We start from the raw sequence: 26,959 nt of genomic DNA, 5'->3' as shown, positions 1-26,959 counted from the left end.
TTGATCTCTTTGTTCCCAACACCTTCAGTTGGCACCTTTGCAGAGGAGGAGCCCAGGCCATCAGTTGCCAGGAGACAGGGTGTTGGCCATTCTCTGTGCAGATAGCATCACACTGGCTCTCAAGGGCTCTGCAACAATCACACACCCTTATCCCACCACCTAGATACTTAAGAAAGGCATAGGGGAAACTAGTATCAGGGGGTAGTATCATAGGGAAACTGACGCACATACACAGTATTCGGAGAAAACATTAAGAACATTCCCACTTTGTATGGCCCACACCGGGGTCCATGCTGCTTCATCATCACTGCCACTTCTAGCTAAATTAAAGCTAGCACAGGTATGCCTACCTGAGTTGCAATCACACCTCTGACTGTAGTGTGGACATAGCCTTAGGCTCCTCTGGAAAGCCCAGGCATAATTCCTATTCAATTAAAGAAGATGCTTCAAAAAACCTATAGGGAGGTTACCATATTCTGTTGCTTACTACATGGCTTCTCCCAAAAGAGCTGGAATTTCACCAGCGTCCCATAATTTCAGCAACAATAAAGCACCAGTAAAAGAATCCCAGTCAATGTCACCTGCCCTGCACAAACAGGCGGAGGAACCGCAGGCATTAGACACAGTGCAGCACGCTCTGTCCCCCTGGTGCTCTGTGCGGAGCTGCAAGACAGGATCCATTTCACAAAGCTAGGCCCTGCCATGACATTTTGCCAGGTTTCCAAAAGCAAAGTTAGCTCCAAGATTGAGAGTCCCCATTTTCCTGCCATTTCTGGGGATGGCAAAGGGCCAGGTTTTCTCAAAAAGGGTCTGTCACTATCTGTGGGCGACAAGACAGGTACACGGTCAAACTGGGAGTGGCCTGATCCAAAGGGCCCAAAGGAGTTAGGTGCGCAACTCCTATGGAGAGTCAATGGGACAGGTACCTAACTCTCTTCGGCACTTCACACCCACTCTCTGCCCACAAATGATGTGCATGCAGACTGTGAGGGCAAGTTCCCAGGCTGGGTTGAGGCCTCTTCCTCTCCCTCCCTCCCAAGTGTTTGTTTGTCTAACAGTCTGGGCAATGCCAGAGTATGAAGGGTAGGAACTACCTGAAAAACAAGTTAAAAAAGAAACATCAACAAGCAAGGAATTTGGTGCTGTTTTGGGGTAGAGCAGTGTATCGGCTGGTGGGCCTAAAGGTCACAATCCGGGGTGTTGACAGGGCAGCAAAGAAGGAAGATGGGGACAAATCTGTTATCAGTGTCTCCAGAGTTAAAACAAACAGCTTTCAAGAGGCTGAGCTGCGCAAACAAATCCAGCCGGCAACCTCCTCTCATCTGAGACGCCCGAAGCCAGGACTGGGAGAGCAGAGCAGTGCCGGAAAGGGGAAATCATGGCCCCAGTCCAGAGCAAAACAAAGAAGTGAGAGGGCCTCAGGCTGGGTCATGCCTTGTGAAAATGACAACAACATATTTTTAAGCTAAACAGAAGAAAGAAAGAAAAAACAGAACAAGAAAAAGTCAGCTGCCCCATCACACAAAACAACACAATGGCACGGGAGAGGGGGCAGGAGGGTTTCGTATTTAGTGGTGTTTTGGGATGTCACCTCTGACATGCCCTCAAAATATAAACACGGGACTCACCTGGGTGGGAGCAAGGTTGAATGTTTGCAGCAAAGCCCCAAACCACACGAAGCTTTTGAGGTCTTGCTACGGAATCAAATTTCAGGGCTGTGAATGGGCTGAGATTCTCCTTGTTCTTGACAGGACCATGGTTCAGAGTCTGGGCACCTGGGACAGGATGGGTTTTTTGAGCAAACGTCTCCATCATAGAAGTCATACAGTTTAAGGCCAGAAGGGACCACCAGATCATCTAGTCCAGAGGTTCTCAAACTTCATTGCACTGGGACCCTCTTCTGACGACAAAAATGACTACACGACCCCAGGATGGGGGACCGAAGAGCCCAAGAGCTGCTGCCCCGGGCCAGAGGACAGAGGGCAAAACTGAATTCCAAGGGCTTCAGCCCCAGGCAGGGGGGCCGAAGCCGAAGCCCCACCGCCCAGGGCTGAAGCCGAAGCCCCTGGCCCCAGCAAATCTAACGCCAGCCCTGGTGACCCCATTAAAATGGGGTCGTGACCCACTTTAGGGTCCCGACCCACAGTTTGAGAACCGCTGATCTAGTCTGACCTCCTGTGTATCACAGGGCACCAGCACGCCTCAGCACCCATGCACTAACCCCAACAGAAATGAAACCAAAATATTACAAGCCACAGGAGACTTAGACTATTATGTGCCACAGGCAAAGGGAACAGGAGGGACTGAGGTGCACCAGTGCCCAAGATTTCCACAATGGCAGGAAAATGATTCAGTGAGATATCCCCAGATAATCCTGGCAAGTGACCACACCCACACACCGCAGAAGAAGGCAAAAATAAAAACAAAAAAAACCCCAAACTCACTCCCAATCTGACCTGAGGGAAATACCATCTTGTGGTTTGGATGCCAATCTCCACGGTTTACATTAAGTTTGCTTTGAAATTTTGAATTCACTGGAAAATTGAACTTAAAGCGAATCTCGTAGGTGGCTGGAGGCAACAGGAAGGGAGGTGTGGTGGTGGGAAACCATAAGGCTCATAGTGAATGGAAACGTTTGCATGAACCAGAAAAAGGCAGTGAAAGCCTAAAGCTTCATCCAGACTCTTCTGATGCCGCTGAAAGCTCAGTATTTACCACTCCCCAGGGGAAAGATTTTCAAACAGACGTATTCAGAAGGTGGGTAACAGCACACACCATGTGCCTAATTAGCCATGTACATAAGCAACTGGGCACCCTGGTGCTCATTGCATCTGCACTTGCTGGCCTGCATTCTGGCCCAAGATATCTATGGGCATCTTAAAATAGGAGACAGAAGAATCTGGCCCCAGGTATTTTCTAGTATTTAGAATAGGAGATAGCCCAGAATGGCATTTACTGCAGAGCAGTAAATACTAGAGGCTCAGTGATGGCTCCAGGAGCTGGAGCCATGCTCAGGGAAGGAGGAGGTACCACATTCCCCAAGCAGTGGCAGCCGAGCTGGAGATGTTTTGCCTGCATAGTGAGCAGTGATAATGCCTCCAGGGATGCTGGAGGGAACAAGCTTCACTGTTCCAGATACAACACCTGTGTAACAGGCACAGACTGGGTTCCCTTCAGGGCAGTCTCCAAGCACTATTGGTGCGTGAGGGGATAGGAGTGGGTGGGTCACAGCTCTGGCCAAGCTCTGCTAGCACGGTGCCCAAAGGAATGGACACCACCACCTGAAAAAGGATGCTGAAAGGTTCCTTAAACATATTATTGTCTGAATAAAACAATAGGATGCCTTGCTGGGCGATACCACTAGTGGGCTTGTGATACACACGTGGGTTGCACCTGGCTGCCCAATGGTGGGTATGTGCCCTGGTGGGCTGTACCATTCTCACAACTCTAGCTGTGATTGTGGTTACAAGGGCTTGGGCTCATTCCAGCCCCTTGCTGTGGCTGCTTTTCCTTCTTATGCCCCCCATTGTCTGACCGAAAATAAAACGCCACACCGTGCCCATGAGTGTCCGGTTCCAAAACAAGGGGCAAATTCTGGGCTGTGACGAGGAAGTCAGAGGCATCTCTCTGGATTCACAGCAGTACCCCTAAGACCAGGTTCTTGGCAGTTTTGTTCCTCCTGTCCAATAAACTCCCTGCACTCTCAGCGCCAACCCCAGTGGCTGTGTGAACCCGACCGAGCACAATGGGACTGTTCCCACTCCTGTAGCGGTAAGTGCAAATGGCCATTGACCCTTGGCTCCCCACTCCACCACAAGGCACGAGTTTCAGGCATGCAAAGGGAAACCCCATGGGTGTGTAGCCATGCCTGAGGAACCTCCCTCCTTCTCCTTTCCATTAGCTGTACTGCCTCATGACCTTGCATGGTAGCAGGCCAGGAGAGAGGCCAAGCAAGCTCGGCTGCAGTCAGACCTGTGTGCACCCAGTGGGTGTTTGACTTGACAGGTGGCACAGCCTAGAACTGTCATCAGGTAGGAGCATTGTGGGATTGCACTTGAAGGACTAATTGGACAGCTCTTGCTGTGTACGCTGGCACTGCAACAGTGCAGAGGGGACACGGTGGCAGAGGACGTGGCTCTTAGCCTTGCTCACTAAAGAACAAGCACAAAGGCTCTGTGCACATTGTTGCACCATTGCATGGACTTTTGTGTGTTGTGCGTATTACACGTGTGCTAAGGGATTGCAACAGCACAGGCAACATCAAAACCTGCTCGTATGGATAAGGCTCAGATGCACCAATGTTGCTTCCCCCCAACCCAACGCACCAAGATTAGGCCTTGTCTTTGTTAAAAATCCACGAGGTTTCAGTCATTAGCTGAGTGACTCTGCGGAGTGGCATTCAGTAATTCCAGGGGGGCTCAGGTTCTGTTTCCTAGGTCACGTCCAAGTTGATTTCTTCTTTGAGTCACTGCTGCAGCAGATTATTGCCACTCACTGCTACGTAGGATTTCGCTTACACAACCCTGGCATTAGGAAGTGGTTGAATCATGGGGACTGTATGACACTGGTCTCAGCTGTCCATATAGATATCACATGCACTTCACAGGCATCTGATGAGTGGTGGGAGTTGGGAGAGAATTACACCCACTTTCCTTGTAATGGTCTCACACCTTCCCCTCCCCACAGTTTGTGGTTTCAGAGTTAGCTACCAACCACGGGCAAGTGCTATATTTGAATCCATCTCTGTGAGCAACTGGACTGAGACCACAAACTCAGGCACGCTAGTCACTAAACTGTTCTTTGATGCTACAGACTATTGACGTTGATCAGATAGGAACCATCAAACTACAGCTCCATAGCCCATCATCAGTCAGTCTTGATTGGGGCTTGCCTTGAGTCCAAGTAATGCAAGCAACAGCCTGTGGCTTTGAGGACCCATTATGGACTATAACTCTCAGACTGGCCTGATCTATCTTCCAGGAGATAGTATTGAGGCCCAGAGCTTGACAGGATTCAAGGATTGGACAAATATATATATATAAGTAATGGGAACATCCTTAATGACAGTAGAGAGGATTAAAAATGTATAAGAGCTTTAAACTCTTCTACTTCAGGGCACAGCTCGAGAGCTAGAAAGAAACTTCCCTTATAGGCAGGTAAGTCCCATTATGGGGTTTCTTGAACATTCCCCAGAAGCATCTGGTACTGGCCGCTTTCGGCTATGTGGTCCAGTCCCATATGGTAATTGCTGTTCACATGTTCCACTCTTGCTTGAGACGCTGAAAACTGTAGGCCCGGCTCTGTGCACAATCCAGCCCCTCCAATTGTTTCATAACCTTTTTTTTGAAGTTGCTGGAATATTTTGAAGTGACACCAGTGTAATATCATCTAACACCAAGGGCTAGCTCTTCAGCTGGTGTAATCCACGGACTACAACACTGAAGCCAGCTGAGGATCAGCCTAGGAGATTCACATTTTTAAATCATTTTGTGGAATTCAAAGCCAACTTATTTAAAAAAAACCCAAAAAACACTTTGGCAAACGATGATCGAGTCCATAATATGCTCCGATAGCTTTTAGTATTCTGAAACACAGAAATCCTCCATCAGAATTCACTAGGTGTCAATATCCTGCCTGAGTCTGCTGGAATCACTGATCAGCCAATGACAGTTTCCTCTGCTGGCATAATGCCTCCTGCTTATTTCGCTGGTTTAGCACATTGTCCCTAGTGACCCGGCTAGGGGAGTTGTGTGTGTGGAGTACATCTAGAACTGGACTGAACTGGAGTTCGTTCCCTCCTGCCCGAGCAGTTGAACTGAGCTTCTTAATAAAGATTCTCTAGTCTCCCCCTCGGGAATTTTTAATAGCACTTTACACAGGCCTACGAGCAGTTTGAAATAAGATCTACTTCCCTGGCTTAATGGCAAGAACGCTTTGACATTCAGGGTGTCCTGGGGTGACCTGAGATTTCAGACACCTCATTCCTCCACTGCCGTGGCCCCAGGAGCACTGAGGGAACGACACTCAGCCACAGGAGAAGAGACTTTTTTCCAAATTAATTTTCCAGGTCACTTCAATCCTCAGGAAACTGGGAGGCCCACTGAATTTTTGTAGCGCGAACTTCCACTCAGTGCAATTCCATCCAGCCCTACAGCAGCCCTTGCTCTTCCAGTCCCGGGCTCCTCATGCGCAGTTTAGCTACCTCAATGTCCTCTGTTATTTCAGCCCTTCCCCAGCCCAGGCCTCCACACAGCTTTGCCAATGGCAATCCTGACCCACCCCCCTCCTTGCTGTTCCAGTCCAGGACTCCACCTGCAGAGCCCTGCCAGTCCAGATCTGCACTGCAGCACCCCCTTGTGTGCCAATCCCAGGACATGCAGGCCAGTTGTTTGCATCCACTGGGGGGGGGGACAAGGACAAACCTACTACTCTCCTCCTTGTGGCCTATGGGGGATTTCAACCAAAGTCATCACATGAGCTCTGCTGGGCAGTAACCAGGCAGCAGTGAAGGAGTTAAAGCAGGCGCTGCTCCTATGTCAGAAGTTGTTTGGTCAGAGCAGAGAAACATTGCAGAACTGGCTTTACTGCTGTGCAGCTCCACCCCGGGCAGCGTGTCAGCACTGAGTCTACGCTGCTTACTCCAATGACAAGCTCGTTCACACACAGGAAAAGCCCAGCCGCAATGCAGTGCGCAGAACCTCGCAGTGGTCTTTTGAGGGGATTTCCCTCGCCTGAGCACTACTCAGCTTCTTGTAACCAGAAACACATGACTCTGACTGTTCAAGCTTCTTACTGTTACTGCAATTAAGTCTGTTGGTAACTGAAACTGCATCACATAATTAAAGCTGTACGAGTAACTCCCTGTAATCTGATCCCTGGGGCCTGGCCAACTCTGGAAGCTTTAGTTTTTCTGAGCGGCTGCCACACTGTTTCCAGTGAGAGATGTGCAGGGAAATGTCACACCTTCATCAGACCCAGCAAGGCCGGCCCAGGAGCCAGCCAGGCAGCTCAGACTCACTGGCACTGGTTGGGGAGTGGAAGGGAAGAGATGTCATTGGAGTCTGTCTCCCACCCCCACCCCAAAAATGCACCCACCACCCTGAGAATGGAGCTGAAAATCAACAGTGGACTAGAGCTCTTTGCCCCACCAGGCTGAACATCAAGGGGGGAGGGAGCACACATCACCAGAGTAACCACAAGGAAAGAGGCAGCCCAGGGAGGAGATCCAAGTTTTGAACTTAGTGACACCTGCAGCCTTACAGGCCCTGCTGTTGCTGTCCTTCCACTGGCTCTTGAATAGGACGGCCCTGTTACATCACAGACAGCACAGCAAAGTAGGAGGGCCCACGCTCTACTACATCTCTTCTTGCCTGGTATTGTGTAGGTAGCACTGCTTCTAATTTCAGAGATTAACCCCAAATCAGAGTGCAAAACTCTCTGTGGAGTTCAGTCATTCAAGCACACAGACCAACACAGACACCCCCTCCAAATGCACATACACACAGCCGCTTGCATCAGAGACGACCTGTGCCTGCTGATATTGGGGAGGAACGCAACCCTGGAACAGTTCAAGTCACACATACCACTGCAGGCTCTGCCTCCCAGAAAGCAATGGCCCCTCCCTGCAGCTTCCAGCTGTTCCTTATGCCTCTGCCTCTCCCTGCCCAAAGCAGTTCCCTGCTGCACCATGTGATTGAGCAATCTGGGGATGCATGTGACCCCGCCTGCCCCCTCCCCCGCCATGCCTCGCCTCTGGCTCTCATAGACAAACACCCATTTGCAAACATACACACCACAGCCACACACACAGAGACTCTCACACCACACATTTGCTCACAAGTAACTCTCGAGCATATATATATATATGCACAGTCATTACCCTCACACACTCATGCATACACCCAGCCACTCAAGCAGTGGCTCAGACACACAAGCCACTCACACAGTCACACACATGCTCCACCAATCTAGATTTTCATTTCTGCTCCAAAATGCTAGTGACACGAGTCTTGGTTTTCACCCTTGTGCAGGCTGAACCTCCCCATCCCCCCACCTGAATCACTTTTTGATGTGGGAACCTGAAGATCTACATTTGCTTTCACTTTTGCATTCAGTTGACCTACATTGCAAGCAGGCACTTGGAATTGCATAGCTTTTCCCAGCTGCTTTGAGTCCCGACTTTCAAAAACAAAACAGTGTCTTAACACTTGTAATATCTCCGCTGAGCTGGCATGTATGGCCTTGTACAGTAAATACCTCCAACAGCAACCTGCTGCTCTCATTGAGTGAGTCACTTATGTCCAGCACTGGAATGGCTTAGAGCTCGGACATGTCAGAGAAACTTTATTCTGATATTTTGGACAACTTCTCAATGTGACTTTGCTTTGAGTGTGCTTGCTGCACTTTGTATTTGTTTTTCCACAAAGAAAGTTTTGATCATGGAAAGGAAATTTTGGGCCGGAGATTTGTTTCGACACAAAACAAATGGATGAAACAAAATTCTTTGTGCAGAAGTGGAAATCATTGAAGGTTAGCTCATCAAATCAATGAACCAAAACTATACAATAGGATATAGATGACCAGTCACACTGCTCAGTTATTGAATATCCAATATTCAGACTACTCAGGATGATGAGTTCACAGGTGATCCAGAGAGAGGCTGAAATCCATTCCTTGAGTCATCCTGAACAGGGAACTGTAGCAATGAGACAACTCACCGGCATGGCGCCTCCTACTGGCCATCCGGGGAATTAGCTTTTCCAGCCTTTGGAGAACCTTCTGCAGCTGGTGTCTCCCCTGCTGCTGGCCCCGTGTCCCTCCCGGTGCCCCTTTATCTTGGGGTGCTGCCCCCTGGCAGTACCCCCACAGATCTGGGTCTCCCCTCCCTAACCCTCTATCTCCACCTCACCTCAGTCTCTGGCTACTGCTAGTCACCATCTAGGCCCGCTCACTGGGGCAGACTGCGGCGTACAAGCCATTCATCATTGGCAAAGGGGGGTTTGGACCTGCTGCCTTTGCCTAACCCCTGGGCTGCAGCCTCTGCAACCCTCGTACCTGGTTTGGCCTAGAACAGGGCCTGCAGCCTGGGGAATTGCCAGGCAGGAGCACCCCAGCTCCTCTCACCTTTCCCGAGCCAGCTCACAGGCACCTAGGTCCTTCACCCTCTGAAGCTAGAGGGAGAGTGGCTTTTCCTTCTGGCCCACTGGCCTACTGGCTACAGCTGTGGATGCTTTCCCAATCAGCCCAGCTTTTCCCTTACCACAGCCCTCTCCCAGGCAGGGCTGGTGCTACCATTAAGGCAAACTAGGCGGTTGCCTAGGGCGTCAAGATTTGGGGGCACCAAAAAGCGGTGCCCCCAATTTTTTTTTACAGCGTTCCTGGGCTGGGCTGCTGACAGCACACTGACACGTGCGGCTCAGACTCCCTCTCCCAGCGCAGCGACCGCTCCATGCAATTATTGTCATTGCCGGCGGGGGCGGTGTGCTCAGGGAGGGGGCGTAGCAGAGGTGAGCTGGGGTGGGGAGCCCTGAGGCATCCCCCCCATGGCAGCTCCCCACCCCAGCTCATCTCTGCTACGCCCCCTCCCTGAGCATGCAGTCGCCGCTCCACTTCTTCCGCCTCCCTGGCTTGCAGTGCCAATCAGCTGTTTGATGCCGTGAGACTGGGAGGAGAGGAGAATTAGAGCGGGGCAGCGTGCTAGGGGAGGAGGCGGAGCAGAGGTGAGCTGGGGTGGGGAGCTGCCACATGGCTCCACGAGGGGCGCCTCAGGGCGAGGGGGGAAGCTGCCCCGGGGGGGGGAAGCGGCCTCAGGGTGGGGGGAAGGGGACGGGGAGCTGCTGCAGGCCTGGGGGGGCACAAGGTGGAAGTTTCGCCTTGCACTGGCCCTGCTCCCAGGGCTGTTTTAAGCCCTTCAGGGCCGGAGCAGGGTAACCACCCCACTACAGGAGCTAATTAGTGAAAAATTGGGTGAGTAGTTTGACAGGTGGCAGAGCCTGCGTAGGAGTACTGTGAGATTCCACAGTCTAGCTCAGTTTGTAAAGAGGAAAAGGGTTAAAAGCACCTAACAAATTGTTTGTTGTGGATTGTTCACCTAACCCTAGCATGGTTAATGGGCAATGGAAAACTTAGTCCTGATTTTCAAGGAGTGCTTCCCAAATCAGACTGACATATATTGACTCCTAGACTGAAGGCAAACGTACACAGCAACTGTAAAGAGGCACATTTTCAAATGTTCACATACATCTTTATGTGGGCAAACCTCACATTTGTATATTCGCTTGCACATAAAAATGTAGGGCCAAATTTTCAGAACTATATGCATTCATTTGTGCATCTAATTTGCATGTGCAATTACTGCAATGTCATGTACAAAACGAGTAATGGTGTGCACTTGTATAACTAGTAATTTGCATTTATACAGACATGGCTATCTAGTCACTTAGGTGGGCTATTAGTAGATTGCAAGCAAAACTGGGAGCAGTGTAAACAAATGTCTAAACCAGTGGTCTCCAAACTTTTTTGATCGCGCACCCCATCAGTAAAAAATTTTTGAGCATGCACTCCCTGCTCCTGGCCGAACTGTCGAAGCCAAAAAAAAAAAAAAAAAAAAAAAGTCGCTCGGACTCCCAGCCAAACTGCCAAGGGAGGGGGGAAAAAAAAAAGCGGTGCGGCTCCAGCAGCGCTCCTCCTGCCGCGCACCCTGAAGGATCCCCTTGTGCACCCCCTGTGGTGCGCGCACCCTACTTTGGAGACCACTGGTCTAATCCCTTGTGTTTGCACTATGCTGAAAATATGGGCCTGGATTGTGTGCGCAAATGTGGGGTTTGCATGTACAAAAAATTGTAGACACAAATGTAGAGTCTGGATGGTGGCTGCTTTAAAACAAACTGACTCACAACATTTACTAAATAGGGCCTAATTTTGCAAAATACACTTTCACCTTCTGTCTGGTAAAATTATTTCAAAGGTAGATGACATCATTTTTACTCTCTAGGGAAATATCTTACAATTATGCATGTTCATTCCCATCTCCAGCTATTAAGCACACACATATTAAGAGGTAAATGCCTAAAGACTGACTGGGAAATATAGCAAAGAGCTTTCTGTACTTTTCACTTGTATCCGTGATTGTTTAGTTTTGCCTGACTCTGAAACTGACTCCCAATATTATGTTTAAGGAGGCCAAAATGAGAAGATCACCTGTTTCACCAGATAGCCTGATCCTCCAAAGACTGCTCAGGAAAAGCTCCCCTCTTTTAACTGTTATGGTTGACCCATGTACATCCTACTAGTAAGCAATGATGTTCATAATACTATTACCACCTTTGTCCTTCTCTAGTGCCTCTCATCTGAAAATCTCAAAGTGTTTTACAAACATTAATTATGCTTCAAAACACCTCTGCAAAACTAACGAGAACAGTATAAACAACGAGGAGTACTTGTGGGCATAAGCTTTCGTGGGCTAAAACCCACTTCATCGGATGTACGGAGTGGAAAATACAGTAGGCAGGTATAAATATACAGCACATGAAAAGACAGTAGTTGCCTTACCAAGTGGGGAGTCAGTGCTAACAAGACAATTCAATTAAAGTGGAAGTGGGCTATTCTCAACAGTAGAATACCAAGGGAGGAAAAATCACGTTTGTAGTGGTAATGAGGCCAATGTAATCAGGGTGGCCTATTTCAAACAGTTGACAAGGAGTGAGTAACAGTAGGGGGAAATTAGTATGGGGAAATTAGTTTTTGTAGTGACCCATCCACTCCCAGTCTTTATTCAGGCCTAATTTGATGGTGTCCAGTTTGCAAATTAATTCCAGTTCCGCAGTTTCTTGTTGGAGTCTGTTTTTTGAAGTTTTTTTGTTGAAGAATTGCCACTTTTAAGTCTGTTATTGAGTGTCCAGGGAGACTGAAGTGTTCTCCGACTGGTTTTTTAATGTTATAATTCTTGATGTCTGATTTGTGTCTATTTATTCTTTTGCATAGAGACTGTCTGGTTTGGCCAATGTACATGTCAGAGGGGCATTGCTGGCACATGATGGCATATATCACATTGGTAGATGTGCAGGTGAACGAGTGCCTGATGGTGTGGCTGATGTGGTTAGGTACTATGATGGTGTCCCTTGAACAGATATGCGGACAGAGTTGGCAACGGGGTTTGTTGCAGGGATAGGTTCCTGGGTTAGTGTTTTTGTTGTGTGGTGTGTAGTTGCTGATGAGTATTTGCTTCAGGTTGGGGGGCTGTCTGTAAGCGACGACTGGCCTGTCTCCCAAGGTCTGCGAGAGTGAGGGATTGTCTTTCAGGATAGGTTGTAGATCCTTGATGATGCTCTGGAGAGGTTTTAGTTGGGGGCTGAAGATGATGGCTAGTGGTGTTCTGTTACTTTCTTTGTTGGGCCTCTCCTGTAGTAGGTGACTTCTGGGTACCCTTCTGGCGTTGTCAATCTGTTTCTTCACTTCACCAAAGTTGTAAGAATGCCTGATAGAGATCCTGTAGGTGTTTGTCTCTGCCTGAGGGATTGGAGCAAATGCAGTTGTATCTTAGAGCTTGGCTGTGGACAATGGATCATGTGATGCGGTCTGGATGAAAGCTGGAGGCATGTAGGTAAGTCTAGCGGTCAGTAGGTTTCCGGTATAGGGTGGTGTTTATGAGACCATTGCTTATTTGCACTGTATTGTCCAGGAAGTGGATCTCTTGAGTGGACTGGTCCAGGCTGAGGTTGATGGTGGGGTGGAAATTGTTGAAATCCTGGTGGAATTCCTCAAGGGCCTCTTTCCCATGGGTTCAGATGATGAAGATGTCATCAATGTAGCACAAGTAGAGTAAGGGCATTAGGGGACGAGAGCTGAGGAAGCGTTGTTCTAAGTCAGCCGTAAAAATGTTGGCATACTGTTTACAAATGGTGAAACTGAGGCACAGAGAGCTGGGTACAGAATGCTGGCTGTTAGTCTTGTGCTATAAAGTACTAGACCATGATTTCCCCCTTGATACTCTCGGTGGCAATTTGTGTAAACCAGGGTTGAGGCTGCTGTTTGCAGAATAGTTATATAATTTCCTTTTATAAAATACCGGAAAAAAGTATTTGCCATTCTCGTCTGAGTCAAACCACGGGTCTGTCAAGTCTGATATCTTGCTTCCTGCAGTGACCCACACCTGCCACTTCAAACGCCCCTCAATAATGCACCTCTGTCATTGTGCAACCTGTACATGGGGAAAAGAATTCTGTCTTAAGATGGGCAGATGAACTCTTTGCACTCTGCAGCATGAGGTTTGATCGCCCTGTTCATCATCTTATCTTCTACGGCTACATGTTACTAATGGTCTAAAAATTAGCCAAGACTTCTGCAAAAAATCCAGCCACTGGGTCTGTATGTTTGACTCAGTCACATCGCAATGCTGGCGCCGACACATTCAGAAACAGCCTGCACTTCATGTATTGTGAAAACAGGCACTATGACCGGGGTTCTCAAACTGGGGGTCAGGACCCCTCAGGGGGTCGCGAGGTTATTACACAGGGGGTCGCGAGCTGTCAACCTCCACCCCAAACCCCGCTTTACCTCCAGCATTTCCAACGGTGTTAAATATATAAAAAGTGTTTTTAATTTATAAGCGGGGGGGGTCGCACTCAGAGTCTTGCTATGTGAAAGGGGTCACCAGTACAAAAGTTTGAGAGCCACTGCACTATGGTAACACAAATTAATAAATCATAATAACGTGCCTGGCGCAGCCATGGGCTAACTGGGAATGTTATAGATTGTCCAGCCACAGCCATGGAATCAGCTTTTTGAAGCTCAATCCTGCAACATCTGAGTACTCCTGTGAGGGGCTGAGTGCTCTCAATACCCACCCACTTAAATGGGAGTTGAAGGTGCCCTGTGTTGCAGGCATTTCCTCAGCAGCTGAAGAGTTGATTTCAAGCCATGCCCCTTTCAGAAAACACACACACACACACACATCAGCTCAAGCAAGACATCCCAGTCTGCTCCATAAATGACAGGGGTGCTCCTTCAGGCCTGGAGATCAGGAGATCACATCTGTCAAGGACAATTAGATACCAAAGGAGGCTCATAAGTGCCCACTAAACAGAGGAGAATTGCTGTATTTAAAAGACTTGAGGAAACATCTAGAAAGCTGACAAAAGTGACAATGAGGTTTGCCATTTTTTGTCTCGATGTCAGCCCTGCAGTCCCCAAAATGTTGAGCAAGTCCACTTTAAACCTCATTGTGGTCCATCATAAACTAGTGAGGGATGGCATATTTTGGGCCTGATATTCATAGCGCTTAGGGTGCTTAAAAGTATGTGCCAAAAATATGATGATGACTGTATATCGGGTCACTGAATACACAAATGCATTTATTTATCCATTCACAACCACAACTGCAGCAATGAGCACAAATTCTGTGTGAAAACTGGATGGACATTGTGCACATCCAATTGCAGGCACACAGGCAGATTTCCAGAAACATGCCTGCATTTGGTAGACAACGAGTTTTACCCCGTGACGGCTGTTCAGTGGCACATATGACAAGGGTTTGCTGGTCTCCATCCATTCCCTAGGGGATGAGGATCACACATCACTACATCCACCAGCTCAGCTGGCAATAACTGGCTTCCTTGCTGACAGCAGAGATCAAAGATTAGGGGCCTGATCCAGTGGCCACTGAAGTCAATGGAAATATCACAGTGGGCAATGGATGAAGCCCTAAACTATCCCCTCATCCCTAGACACGATCCCTTAAGATCAGGGAGGAGGCACATTGATGGGGCAGGAACTTGCCATATGGCTGGATGGGTCATATCTGTTCTGTGGGCTTCAGTCTCCCTGGCAAAGCAGCACCTTTCCCTTTGATGCAATGGGAATAAAGATTCAGAGGGGCCTCTGCCTGCCTCTGTCTCCTGCCATTGTTCAACATGAACTTAATTATTACTTTATTAGACTGATTCAAAAAAATAATAGCTGCACCTGGGTTGAGAAACTGGTCTCTGGAATTGCCCCTGGGCTGCTGGGTAAGGCACTCAAGAATGCATCTTGAGACTGCCTCACTTGAGACACAGATACCAGTCATTAGCCCCGTGGTGGATGACTGCGAGCTCTTTGTGACAGACAGAGACACGCAATGCAGAAGGTGTATCCAATGAGGGGAAGGGGCAGGGCCTGGTCAGGCTGGGCTGGGCGTTGCCTTCTCCTCAATGTCTTCCTGTTACCAAAGGGGCTTCACTTCTCCTTTCCTTCTCACGGCATGTAGCTAACAGGAAAGCTGCTTCCATCCCGAGCCCGGGCACTGTGATCTCTTGGCACACACATTGGTTGCACAAGCTGCAAAAAGGGTCTCCTGTCACTTACTTGGATACCTTAGTCCACCCCACCCCCAGATCTCACTGCCCAGCCTGTTCCTTCCTCCTCTCCATTTCCCTGCTGTTGCGCAAGAAGCAGCATAGACAGAAAAAGTGAATGGTGCAAGCGTTTGCAAGGGAACTTCAGAGAGGGAGGGATCTGATGCTCCCCCCGTACGTGGGGGTCATTTACGGGAGTTGCTGTCAACCAGAGAGGCAGTTTCTAAATGCAGCATCATATGTCCCCGGCTGCTGCCTCTTACTTAATCTCTGCTTCCTCAAATAGTGCCTGGTATTGGGTAAGAGCTTTTCTGGAGGTGACAGAAGCAAGAAAAGGTGCCAGAACAATACACTTGCCATTTCTTTAATGAAGAAAATGGAAAGTTTTAGTTATACAAATGGGCAGAAACAGATCCATTTACCCGATTTCTCTGCCCCCCTAGAAACTGAGGAAGGGGTGAGGGGAGGAAGGTGGTTCTGATACATGCAATCAGGATCCATCAGAACTATCTCTGGTCTGGATTTTGCAAAGCTTCAATCCAGCCTATGATCTTGAAAAACCCAAATCACTCCCCCCCTGGGATTCCTCCATCTCTTATTACTTCTGACTTTTGGGGCTTATTTAAAATAAACAAAGAAAAACCTGGCAACTAAATTAGGCCACAGTTTTCAAAAATGATTAATGATTTTGGATGCCCAGCTTGAGACACCTCAAAGGGGTTTGATTTGTAGAAGTTGTTGATCACCGGCCCTCTGAAAATCAAGCGCCTTTAGGTGTCGCAAATTGAGCATCCAAAATCTGACGAACCCAGAATCAGTACAGTTGCTTTAGGGTGACCAGATATCCCGATTTTATAGGGACAGTCCCGATATTTGGGACTTTATCTTATATAGGCGCTTATTACCCCCCACCCCTGTCCTGATTTTTCACACTTGCTGTCTGGTCACTCTAGTTGCTTATGAAAATCTTGGCAGGAGAAACAGACGATCATTGGATTTTAGGGAGTGCCTTCCATACTAAATGCATGTCAGTGCAGTTAAGTGCACTGAATACATAAGCAAAGACCCATTCATGTGTTCAGCAGTAGCTTCCAGGCAGCCATGGACATTAGGATCAGGGTTGTCCAGAGAGGGAATGTTGACAAGGATGCTGGGATTTATTTCCTGTTTGTTTAAAAAAAAATAAAATCACAGGACCTTTAACTTCCCCCTGGGCAGATACCCTTTTGGCATATACTGAAAAGCACTGCAGCATTGCTCCCCTGTTACTGCATTGCAGGCTCAGTACTGCATACAGAACTAGAGGTGAGCCAAGTTTTCACATATGCCAACGGTGGTTAGCTCTTCGCCAGCAATAATTGGTTTCTGTGGAGAGTTTAAAAAGTGGAACCACAGAATAGTTTTAGTTTGATGAAACTGGTGGGAAAAACCCATTTATCTCTCTCTATGTATGGGGTTTGAGCTCTAAGGCTTGGCAGGAGATTTGGAACACAGACTTTGGGAGCAAAGGCAAGAAGATTCTTCACCGAGCCTCACAGCCTCCTACTCATTATTATTATTATTATTTGTATTCCAGTAGCACCTGGGGCCCCAATCAGCGATCAAAGCCCCCACTGTGGTAGAAAATGTGCAGGCAAGTAATAGGAAAACAGCCCGTGCTCCAGAGGGCTTATAGTCTAGGGCCCTGATCCTACAAAGATTTAAGCACATGCTCAATCTGAAACATGCTACGTCAATGGGATTATTCATAGAGGTCAAGTTAATCATATGCACAAATATTTGCAAGATCGGTGCCTCAAACATTTATTACTCCAAAGCCATCGGTACTGAGGGTACGTCTATACTTACCTCCGGGTTCGGTGGTAAGCAATCAATCTTCTGGGATCGATTTATCGCGTCTTGTGTAGACGCGATAAATCGAACCCGGAAGTGCTCGCCGTCAACACCGGTACTCCTGCTCCGCGAGAAGAGTATGCGGCGTCGACGGGGGAGCCTGCCTGCCACGTGTGGACCCGCGGTAAGTACCTTGTAGTTCGAACTAAGATACTTCGACTTCAGCTACGTTATTCACGTAGCTGAAGTTGCGTATCTTAGTTCGAACTGGGGGGTTAGTGTGGACCAGCCCTAAGTAGGGCTCCGATTCTACAGCCAGTAGTGCATGTGCATAGTCTACCTGTGGGAGGAGTCCTATTGATTTCCACAGGACTTCTCCCATGCATAAAGTTAAGCACAGGAGTAACTGTTTGCAGGATCAGGGCCTACATATATATCATAAATGTTCTAGAGTAAATATCTACATGTGTCCTGATTTTCTCCATACCCCCATTTTACAGTAGCACCTAGAAACCCCAGTCTAATTCATGCTCTGTTGGGCCAAGTGCTATACAACCAGTAAGAGAGAGCTCCTGCTCTAAAGGGCTCACAATCTAAACAGATTATACAAGTAAAGGCAGGGGAAACAGAGGCACAAAGTCAGACTGAGTTACCTATGGTCATGCAGCAGCTTGCTGGAAGAGCTGGGAATAGAGCCTAGGTGGGTTTTTTGAGTCCCCATCCAGTGCCCTATTCACTGAACCACTTAAAGAGTTGATTTTACAAAAAATGCCAGAGGATCCCAAACAAGGGGTTTCAGACAGTCGGGTATTATACTAATAATGTTGCTATTATTAGTCTGAAGGACTCAAAGGCATATTGGATAAAAGGAAGTTTGGTACAGTTCAAAGCACTGGGATTGAACGTGTAGAAAGCTGCTGATTACCTCACTGCAGAGCTAACTCCAGGAACAGAGTGTTGCTGGGCAAAAACCTCTTTACTCTTGCCCAGTGAGGGGCCTTGCACGAGGATACTGCACAAAAGTGCATGCATGCAACGTGTGGGCTCCCACTGGTGGAAGCAGGGTTTGTGGGCTTGATTCTGATGCTGCCTCAATATTTTATTGTAGGAAGGATCCTTCTATATAGGAGGTGAGAATGGGTCTTTATTGCCATTGTTTTCAAGAAAGCAGATTCTTTGCTCTTAATTCTGTCTCCATCTGACAGGTTTACTGTCCTCATTGTCCTTTGTATAAATATATTATGCCACCACCCAATCAGCCTCTGATAGGACAAAACACAATCTCTCCTTGCTCTCCCACATCAGAGCCCTGTAGGGACATGGCACTTGTGTGAGCATGACACAGCCCAACAATAGAGGTACTGTGCTGGCTGGTAGCCATGTGATGGGAGCTGAAGGAATAATATTGAACAATAGGGTTCATTATTGTTTCTCTAACATGCGAAACACCATAAAGGAAAGCACACCAATGTTATATAAATAACACTTCTGTTAAAATCAGAGCAGAATAGCAGATTAGTTCTTTGAAATGCCAAGACTGAGGCCTGGGCTACACTAGAACATTAGGTCGGTTTATCTATGTTGGTCTGGGGTGTGAAAAATCCACACCCCTGAGTGGTGGTGTTAAGTCAACCTAAGTCCCCATATAGACAGTGGTATGTCAATGGAAGAATTCCTCTATCACCCTAGCTACCTCCTCTTGGGGAGGTGGATTACCTATGGCGACAGGAGAACCCCTGCTGTTGGCGTAGGTAGTGTCTACACTGAAGTGCTGCAGCAGCACAGCTGTTGACATCCATACTTACGTCAACCTAGCTATGGATGTGTCTTCACTTAAATTTGGCTCCCACCAACATAAGTGCCCCACTACGCTGACTTAAAAACACCACTTCCCCGAGCAGCGTAGAGTCACAGTCGATGTTGTTAGGCCAATGCAGTGACAGTGTGGACACTGCATTGCTTTTGATGACTGTTACTGACCTCCAGGGGCTGTCCTACAATGCCCCACCCTGGCCGCTCTGGTCACCGTTGTGAACTCTGCTGCCCGGGGTTAGTTGACAGGAAGCCACCCCTCCCCTTTAAAGCCCTGTGAATTTTTGAAATTCTTTTTCCTGGTTGCCTGACTTGGTGAGCACACCTAGCAGCTCTCTCTTGTTGAGTGCAACTGCCCAGCTGATCATGCTAGCTACACACTCCAGACATGCTCCTGCATGGAGTAGACAGGAGATATTGGATCTTCTGGGTCGGTGGAGAGAAGAGCTGTGCAGGCACAGCTCTGATCCAGCCGTAGAAACGTGGACCTCTATGAGCAGATTGCTTGGGGGATACAGGAGAAGGGCTACAACAGAGACCAGCAGCAATGCTACAGGAAAGGCAAGGAGGCACACCAGAAGGCCAGCGAGGTCAACAATCAATCTGGTGCTGAGCTGCAGACCTGCTATTCTTACAAAGATCTTCAAGCCATCTGTGGTAGGACACTTTCCCATGCCACTCAGTGATTACTTCAGCAGGCACCATTGCAGTACCCAGGTTAGCAGTGTACAGGCCCTGGCGGCATCAGGATGCCAGCAGCAGCTGTGCTCTCTCTGCCTCTGTTACCCTCAGGAATGAGATGTCAGCTAAAATCACTGTTCCCTGTGGAAAACAGTACCATTATTCAGTTCCATTGCCATATATTACTAGAATCATGCAAGCGAGCGATTCCCCCTCATTTCCCGAACCTCCCAGAGGGCCATATTCACCATGATTGGTGCTGTGACTAGAACCATGCTGTATCAATCCCAAGGAGAAGTGAGAATGCAGTGCTTACAACTTGTATGGATCAAGTGGAGTGAGCTCAGTATCCTAAGTTTTGATTTCTGTCATGAATACGCTAACATGGGTACCTCTGTGTGTTGTATCTTCAGCTGCTGGCACTGTGGCCTTGAGGGTCTCCCCCTCCACAGCCACAGAACACTTGAGCTAGATAAGGAGGAGAAAGAAGAGGACATGGGATGACATGAGATCCTGCAAGCCAGTGCTCCCTCAGAGAATGAGGACAGGACCCAGAGGATCACCCTTGCAGACAGCATAGAGAAGGAGAGAGGGGAGAGGAGAAAGGCGCAGGAAAAGGAGAGGGATGTGCAGCAGGAGATGCTTGTGTTTCTCAGACATCAAACAGAGATGCTGCAGACCTGCAGGTTCAGCAAACCTGTGCTCGCCTCGAGCTGTAGCCCATAGAGAACTCGATATCAGGACGTCTCTATACCCCCCTCAACATTCCATGTGGCATCAGGGGTCAGTGAACTCCCTTACCACTCAACCCGGAGGAGGTAGGGGGGGATTAAAGACAATCCGAGCTTCACATACACTAACAGCAGCTTTCACTGGCCAGTGTATGTGTACCTGAAATGGAAGTGTGTATTCTTTCCCCTTCTTAAGTTCTGTTCCCTTAATTTACTACTTCACAACATATGTTGGCTGGTGCTTGGGGGGGTGTCAGACCTGCTCGTTTCCTGTTACTTCACTATGTCACAGCACTCATCACATCACTCACAGTTAATATTAATTGGTGCATTGACAGTGTTATATTCCTACACACATAGCAATCACTACAAGATTCAAACGAGGCCCTAAAACAGCAAGGCCAGGTAGAGCACACTACAGAAACACCTACTACTCTGGCTCACTATTAAAATGTTCTTTAAAAGCCTCCCTGAGCCACATACCTCTGCGCTGAGCTATTCTAATATCCCTCATACTTGGCTGTTCAAATTCAGCAGACATTCCCACCCTCACTTCGAAGGAAACTTTCCCCCCTTTGCTTCATTGATATTATGCAGGACACAGCAGGCAGTTATAATCATTGGGATATTTTTCTTACTGAGGCCCAATCTTGTAAGTAAACAACACCAGTGTCTCTTCAAACGACCAAAGGCACATTCAACTGTCATTCTGAGCACCTTCTGAGCCTGTAGTTGAAAAGCTCCTTGATGCTGTCAAGGTGGCCGGTGTATGGCTTCATAAGTCAGGGGAATAAGGGGCAGGCTGGGTTGCCTAGAATTATTGTTGAAATTATTAGCATTTCAACATTCCCAATGATAATCCACTGGTCAGGAAACAAAGTCCCTGCTTGCAGCTTTCTGAACAGTCCTATGTTCTTAAAGATGTTTCCCTGGCCAGCCCACATTGATGTCAGTAAAGCATCCCGAGTGATCTACCAGCACTTGCATAACCATAGAAAAATAGCCCTTTCTGTTGATGTACTCTATGACAAGGTGGTCTGGTGCCAAAATAGGGATGTGTGTGCCATCTATCGTTCCACCCCAGTTTGGGAAGCCCATTGCTGAAAAACCATCCACTATGTCCTGCACATTGCCCAGAGTCACAGTCCTGCATAGCAGGAGGTGATTAATGGTCCTGCACACTTGCATGACAACAGTCCTAGCAATGGATTTCCCGACTCCAAATTGATTCCTGACTGACCAGTAGCAATTTGGTATTGCAAGTTTCCACCCTGCAATTGCCCCTTGCTTCTCAGCTGTCAGTATGGCTCTCATTTTGATGTCCCTATGCCAGAGGGCTGGGACGAACTCTGCACACAGATCCAGGAATGTGGTCTTTCACATCCAAAAGTTCTGCAGCCGCTGGTTGTTATCCCAAACCTGTGTGACACTGCGATCCCACCAATCAGTGGTTGTTTCTCAGGCCCAGAGCCGGTGCTTCACCATCTCTAGCTGCTCTGTGAACGCCACCAATAATCTTTAATTGTTTCTTTCTCTGTCCCACAGCAATCTAGCCTCCAAGGAATTGTCATGTTCCCCGCAGCTCCTCTTGTAGCTCTGCAAATACTGCAGGATCATGCACTCTGTGCTTGCAATACTCATGACAATAGTGCACAGCTGTGCAGACTCCACGCTTCTGTCAGAGACAGCTGACAGCAAGGAAGGACACACGCGTTTGTGGAATTTTGAAAAAAAGTCACGAAAATTATGGGATGCCGATGAAATTATGGGCTGGAGAAGACTGCATTATGGGAAGTTGACCCCCATGCTCCCAGTCACCTCAGCGTGACTCATTTTGGCCCCACCAGGCATTGCAAGAACTTCCCAAGAGACCCTACACTGGAACGTGGCACGTTGCACAGCGGGATAGCTACCCATGGTGTACTGCACTCTCCATCGATACAAGTGCTCCTGATGAGGATGCGCACCGCCGACACAAGGAGTCAACTATGCACACGACACGCACAAGCAATGTAATAATTATGGCAGCTGTATGCCGATGTAACTTGGATCAACATAATTCAGTAGTGTAGACATGGCCTTAGACTGTCAGAATTTGGATGTAAAGGAGTGTTTTTTCAGCCCCTTCTTCCCCCACTACCCCAAAAAGGGGAAACATTTTGACTTCCCATCCAAGTGCTGATGGGACAAGTGACTTCATCTAATAGTGCAGCATATGGTTCTCTGCTATACCGTGCTGGGACACCATACAGCAGCCCACCTAGTCTAAATGGCTCAAATATGAAGCTTGTAAAAAAAAAATCTTAAATTTGTAATTTGTCATTATAACTTGTGGATAAATACATTTGTCCTGATGCACTAAGGAAGGGAACAGTGTTATGTAGTGGATTGAGTACTGGCTCAGGAGATCTGGATCTGTTCCTGGCTTTGCCAGTGAGTTGCTGTATGTTTCTGGGCAAACTACGTCACCTCTGTTTCTCCTCCTGCTCTTTGTCTTATCTATTTATATTGTAAACTCTTCTCGACTGGGACCTCTGGGTGCCACGGTAACCCAAATACATAATAATTCAAGTATCAATATTACTGTTTGGCTAGAGGGCACCCACTTCACTGATCATTAAAACAATAAAAGAGAAAACAGCTCAGCTGTTGAGCCGTGTGGTCTGTTAGAGAAGGAAACGGGAAACAAACGGTACGCCTGGGTTCTGTTCCTGAGAAGGAGTGTGTCTAGTGCTTACCGCAGGGTGAATGACAGCCAGGATTCCTGGGTTCTGTCAGTAACTCACAATTTTATCATTGGGGAAGCCAGTTCACCTCCCTTTGCCTCAATCTCTCCATCTGGAAAAGAAGGGTAACCCCTTCACAAAGGCCATGTGTGGCGTAACTAAATGTTTGCCAATCTCTTTGCGATCCTTACTCCTTTTTGTCGTACTTCTCATTTTTGTTTTGATTTTATGTGTATATTAATAAGAGGCTGAGAAAAGTGAATGATTCAATTGCAAGTGGCATTTCATGCTCATGTTTCAATCTTTGCCTGTTAATATTCCCCACTTTAACGTCTCCTTAACCTCTCTCTGCCAGCATCTGCAGTGGCCCCTATTGGCCAAGACTGGGAGCAGCACCACAGAACAGTAGCATCAAGAAAGACAAATCCTTGCCCATTAGCCACTTGCTTGTTGCAGTCCAAGTCCTACTTTCAAAGGGTGACATTGGCACCATGTTGCATTGAAACTCCTGGGAAGTCAGCTGTGATTCCAGAGCCTTCACGGTCTCTTTTAACATCAGCCAAGAGCTTGTGATTACAAATTAATTTTTAATTAAATTAGATTGAACAGGACGATCAGGGAAGCCTATAATAAAACCAACTACATGTTGCTGTCAAAGAGAGAATGAAACAGAAGGAATTTTTGGGGTGTTGGGCATAATGCGTCTGATCACATCTGGGCAGGTGACTAATGGGATAGGCTGGTGGTGACTAAGTGTCTACAAGTACGGTAAATGATTGAGGCGAAGCGGTAGAGAAAAGGGAGAGGCAGTGCACTTTGTGGGGGAGGGGAGCATCCTCCATCTTTATGGGGGAGGGGCTCTCTGTCATCATTCTGTTGCAGACAGAACATTCAACCCCTGGTGAAGGAGGACCTGCATCCTTATCTAGGAGCGGCATTGTGCTCAACTCCTGGGAGGGGGCACTTCACCTGACAAGGGACCATTGCACTCAGCCCTGGGGGGAGGGGATCACCCACATTATTATCCTAGGGAGCCTGCTTGCTCAGCCCCTGAACGGACAGAAGGATCAGCCCTTTAGCTCTCAAGTAACCTCCTTCAGTCAAACGCAGCAAGCTGTGGAGACAGCCCAGCATGGATGGGGCCGTTAAGGAGGGAAGGAATGGAGGGGGAGAAATATGGAGGATTCACAGGCAAAGTGGGCAAACCTGAGGAGAGCTGGGCAGCCCTTTAGTTGTAAGATCATGGGTTAGGGGTTTGACAGCCAGCCACAGCGACAAGGTTCTGAGACCTCAAGCCTTGAGGTATTTGGATCTGGAGTCTCTGTAAAATAGTCCTGCCTATAGCATATCGTTAGATGGGGCTTCACCAGCAGATCCTTTTCTTCCCATTGCAGTTATTCAGTGCATCAAAACAAAGGCCACTTCTGCTTTTGTGAAGAGATTAAACAAAAAGCAGACTTCAGATCAGTTCCTATTCTGGCTCCAGCTCCAGGGTGACGGATGCTATCAGTAGTAGTCAGTTTAGAGCTGTTATCTAGACTGGGGGAGGGACTGTCTCTTACCAAGTACATGTCCAGCACCCCATACAAAGGAGTCCCAATCCTAACTGGGGCTTGTGGGCAATCCTTGTAACACACTCTTGTAATGATAAGGAATTGATACAGCAGCTTTAAAGGGATACATCTTTACAGTGGCCAGACACTGGCATGGATTTAATCCACTTGATGATCTGGATCTTGAACATTATCTCAAATGAAACACAAACAAGCAGCCAGCTGCAGCAAGGCTTGTCCTACCAGTTTGCAAAACCTGCAGCTGCCTCAGCTGAGAAAGGGGTTGCCATGCCTTCTCCAGATTCCTGACCGGAGCTTGGAAGAACCAAAGAAGAGCTTGACCTCAGAGAATCCACCCCAGATAAGCCCCCTGCTCGCTGGGACTTGGGGGTTTAATTGGACACCCAGGCAGCTCAGATACAATCAGTAAAGCTCAGAGGTGAACCTGCTTAAGCCACACAGGTGTGAGCTCAGTTGGCACTAATGTTACAGAGAAGGTTCAGAAAATCTATACTCTTGTGCTGCTTCATCGTGCTAGAGACATTGCAGCATACTGATTGCCATACCTTTGGAAACGCACCCGGGGTTACCAGCTGTCAGTGCCTGTGATCTAATTGTGCAACAGGAGCAGAAGACATTATCCCTTAGTTTTTGTTGAACTCTCACTAATATGTTTCACCATATAGGAAGTGACTTTCTAGGATGCATAGGGAGTGATGCCGAAAATAATTTGGGGGGTGGGGAAGGGAGCTTGGTTCTGATGTTTCCAAGTAAATAGAGATAAGGCGTATAGAAGCTCCTCTGGAAGGGACATTAGCAAAGCCTCAGCAAATTAGTTTTACACCAGAAAATCGACATGGAACAGAAACAAGGCGTTCAAAGCAAGGATGCGCTTTAACTAGGCACAAAGCCGAGGCGATTTGACAAGAAATGGAGTTGGTTCCAGAATAGCTAATTCATTTCCCCTTATCTTCCCTTGGCAGGGGCTAGCTGCTTAAAGACCACTTGATGTGCGCCTGCAGCTTCTCTCCCTCCCTCCTTGCAGGAAACAAAAGTTAGTTCTGTCACAAACTACTCTGGCTCCCCATGGGCCATTGAGAAATGACTGGGAGTTCATTGGGGGTTTCTCTGACACCCCTGCATCCTGCAGGGCTCAGGAATATTTGCTCTCACTCTAAGGCCAGGTCTACACTTAAACCTTTTGGCAGTAAAGTCCTTTAGGGTTATGATTTTTATGACCTTTCTATGCCGATAAAAGCCCTAGTGTAGATGCAGTAATACCGGAATAAAAGTGCTTTTGCCAATGTCGTTTATTTTGCTCAGGGAACTGATGCAAGCTATACCCACAGAAGCATATTTTTTCTTGGTATAAGCCTCATCCACACTACAGGTTTGCCAAGCTGTATGTCCTAGTATAACCTTTTCTAGCATAGTCTAGGCCTAAGATGTTCTCTTCTCCCCTCACAGTCTCACATTCCCAGCAGTTCCCTAGTCACAGTGGAATCACAGTAGGAGATATTTCACTCTGTTGCCCAGTGTCCTCAGTTCACCTGTCTGAGAAGATTCTCTGTCAGTTCACCCAGGTTACAAGCATCTTCCCCTCAGTTCCCCGAGACCCAGGCATCCCCCTGCTTCATCCACGCTGGTGCCACTGTTTCATCTCCCAGCCTGCTGGGTATTTTTGTCTCCCTCGTGCTTGCCCTCTGCATTCCATTTGGAGGCTACTCATACTCCGAACATGACATGTTCTGCCTGATGCAGGACAGTTTGTTTCTCTTAGGATCACAGAAGTCAGAGACTGGAAGTCTTATTAGAACATTCTTTCTCTTCTGTCAGATGCTCTCCGTCTTGTGACAGCCTGCAATCCTATCTGCTGTGCCATGTGCCAAGTCCTGGCGACAGCCCTTCCAGCTCCCCGACCAGGACTTTGGAACAACCAGGGAAGAGGGTGGCCCTGATAGTCTGTTTATACTGAGCCTACTGCATGCTAGGAGTGCTACAGCTTCTAGCTTGCACCTCAGTGCTTTGATGTGTGTTCCCAACAGCCTCCCAGTAAACACCTCCAGTTTACTCTCTGCTCTGGACTCCTCAGTTCATCCTTTTTTCTCTGTTCCATCTTTTAGATTGTAATCTCTTCAGAGAGGAGACTGGCTCCATTGTGTGTGTCTTGTATAGCACCAAGTACATCACCAGCTCTAAATAAATAACAACAACCTGGGACACAACCCAAAGCAGGCCTAGGGAATGCAAGGCACCCAACTCTAAGGAGCTCCATCCCCTGGGTTATCATT

The sequence above is a fragment of the Trachemys scripta genome, chromosome 12, assembly GCF_013100865.1.
Source record: "Trachemys scripta elegans isolate TJP31775 chromosome 12, CAS_Tse_1.0, whole genome shotgun sequence".
NCBI lineage: Eukaryota > Metazoa > Chordata > Testudines > Emydidae > Trachemys > Trachemys scripta.
Note: the sequence above shows the minus strand (reverse complement) of the source record.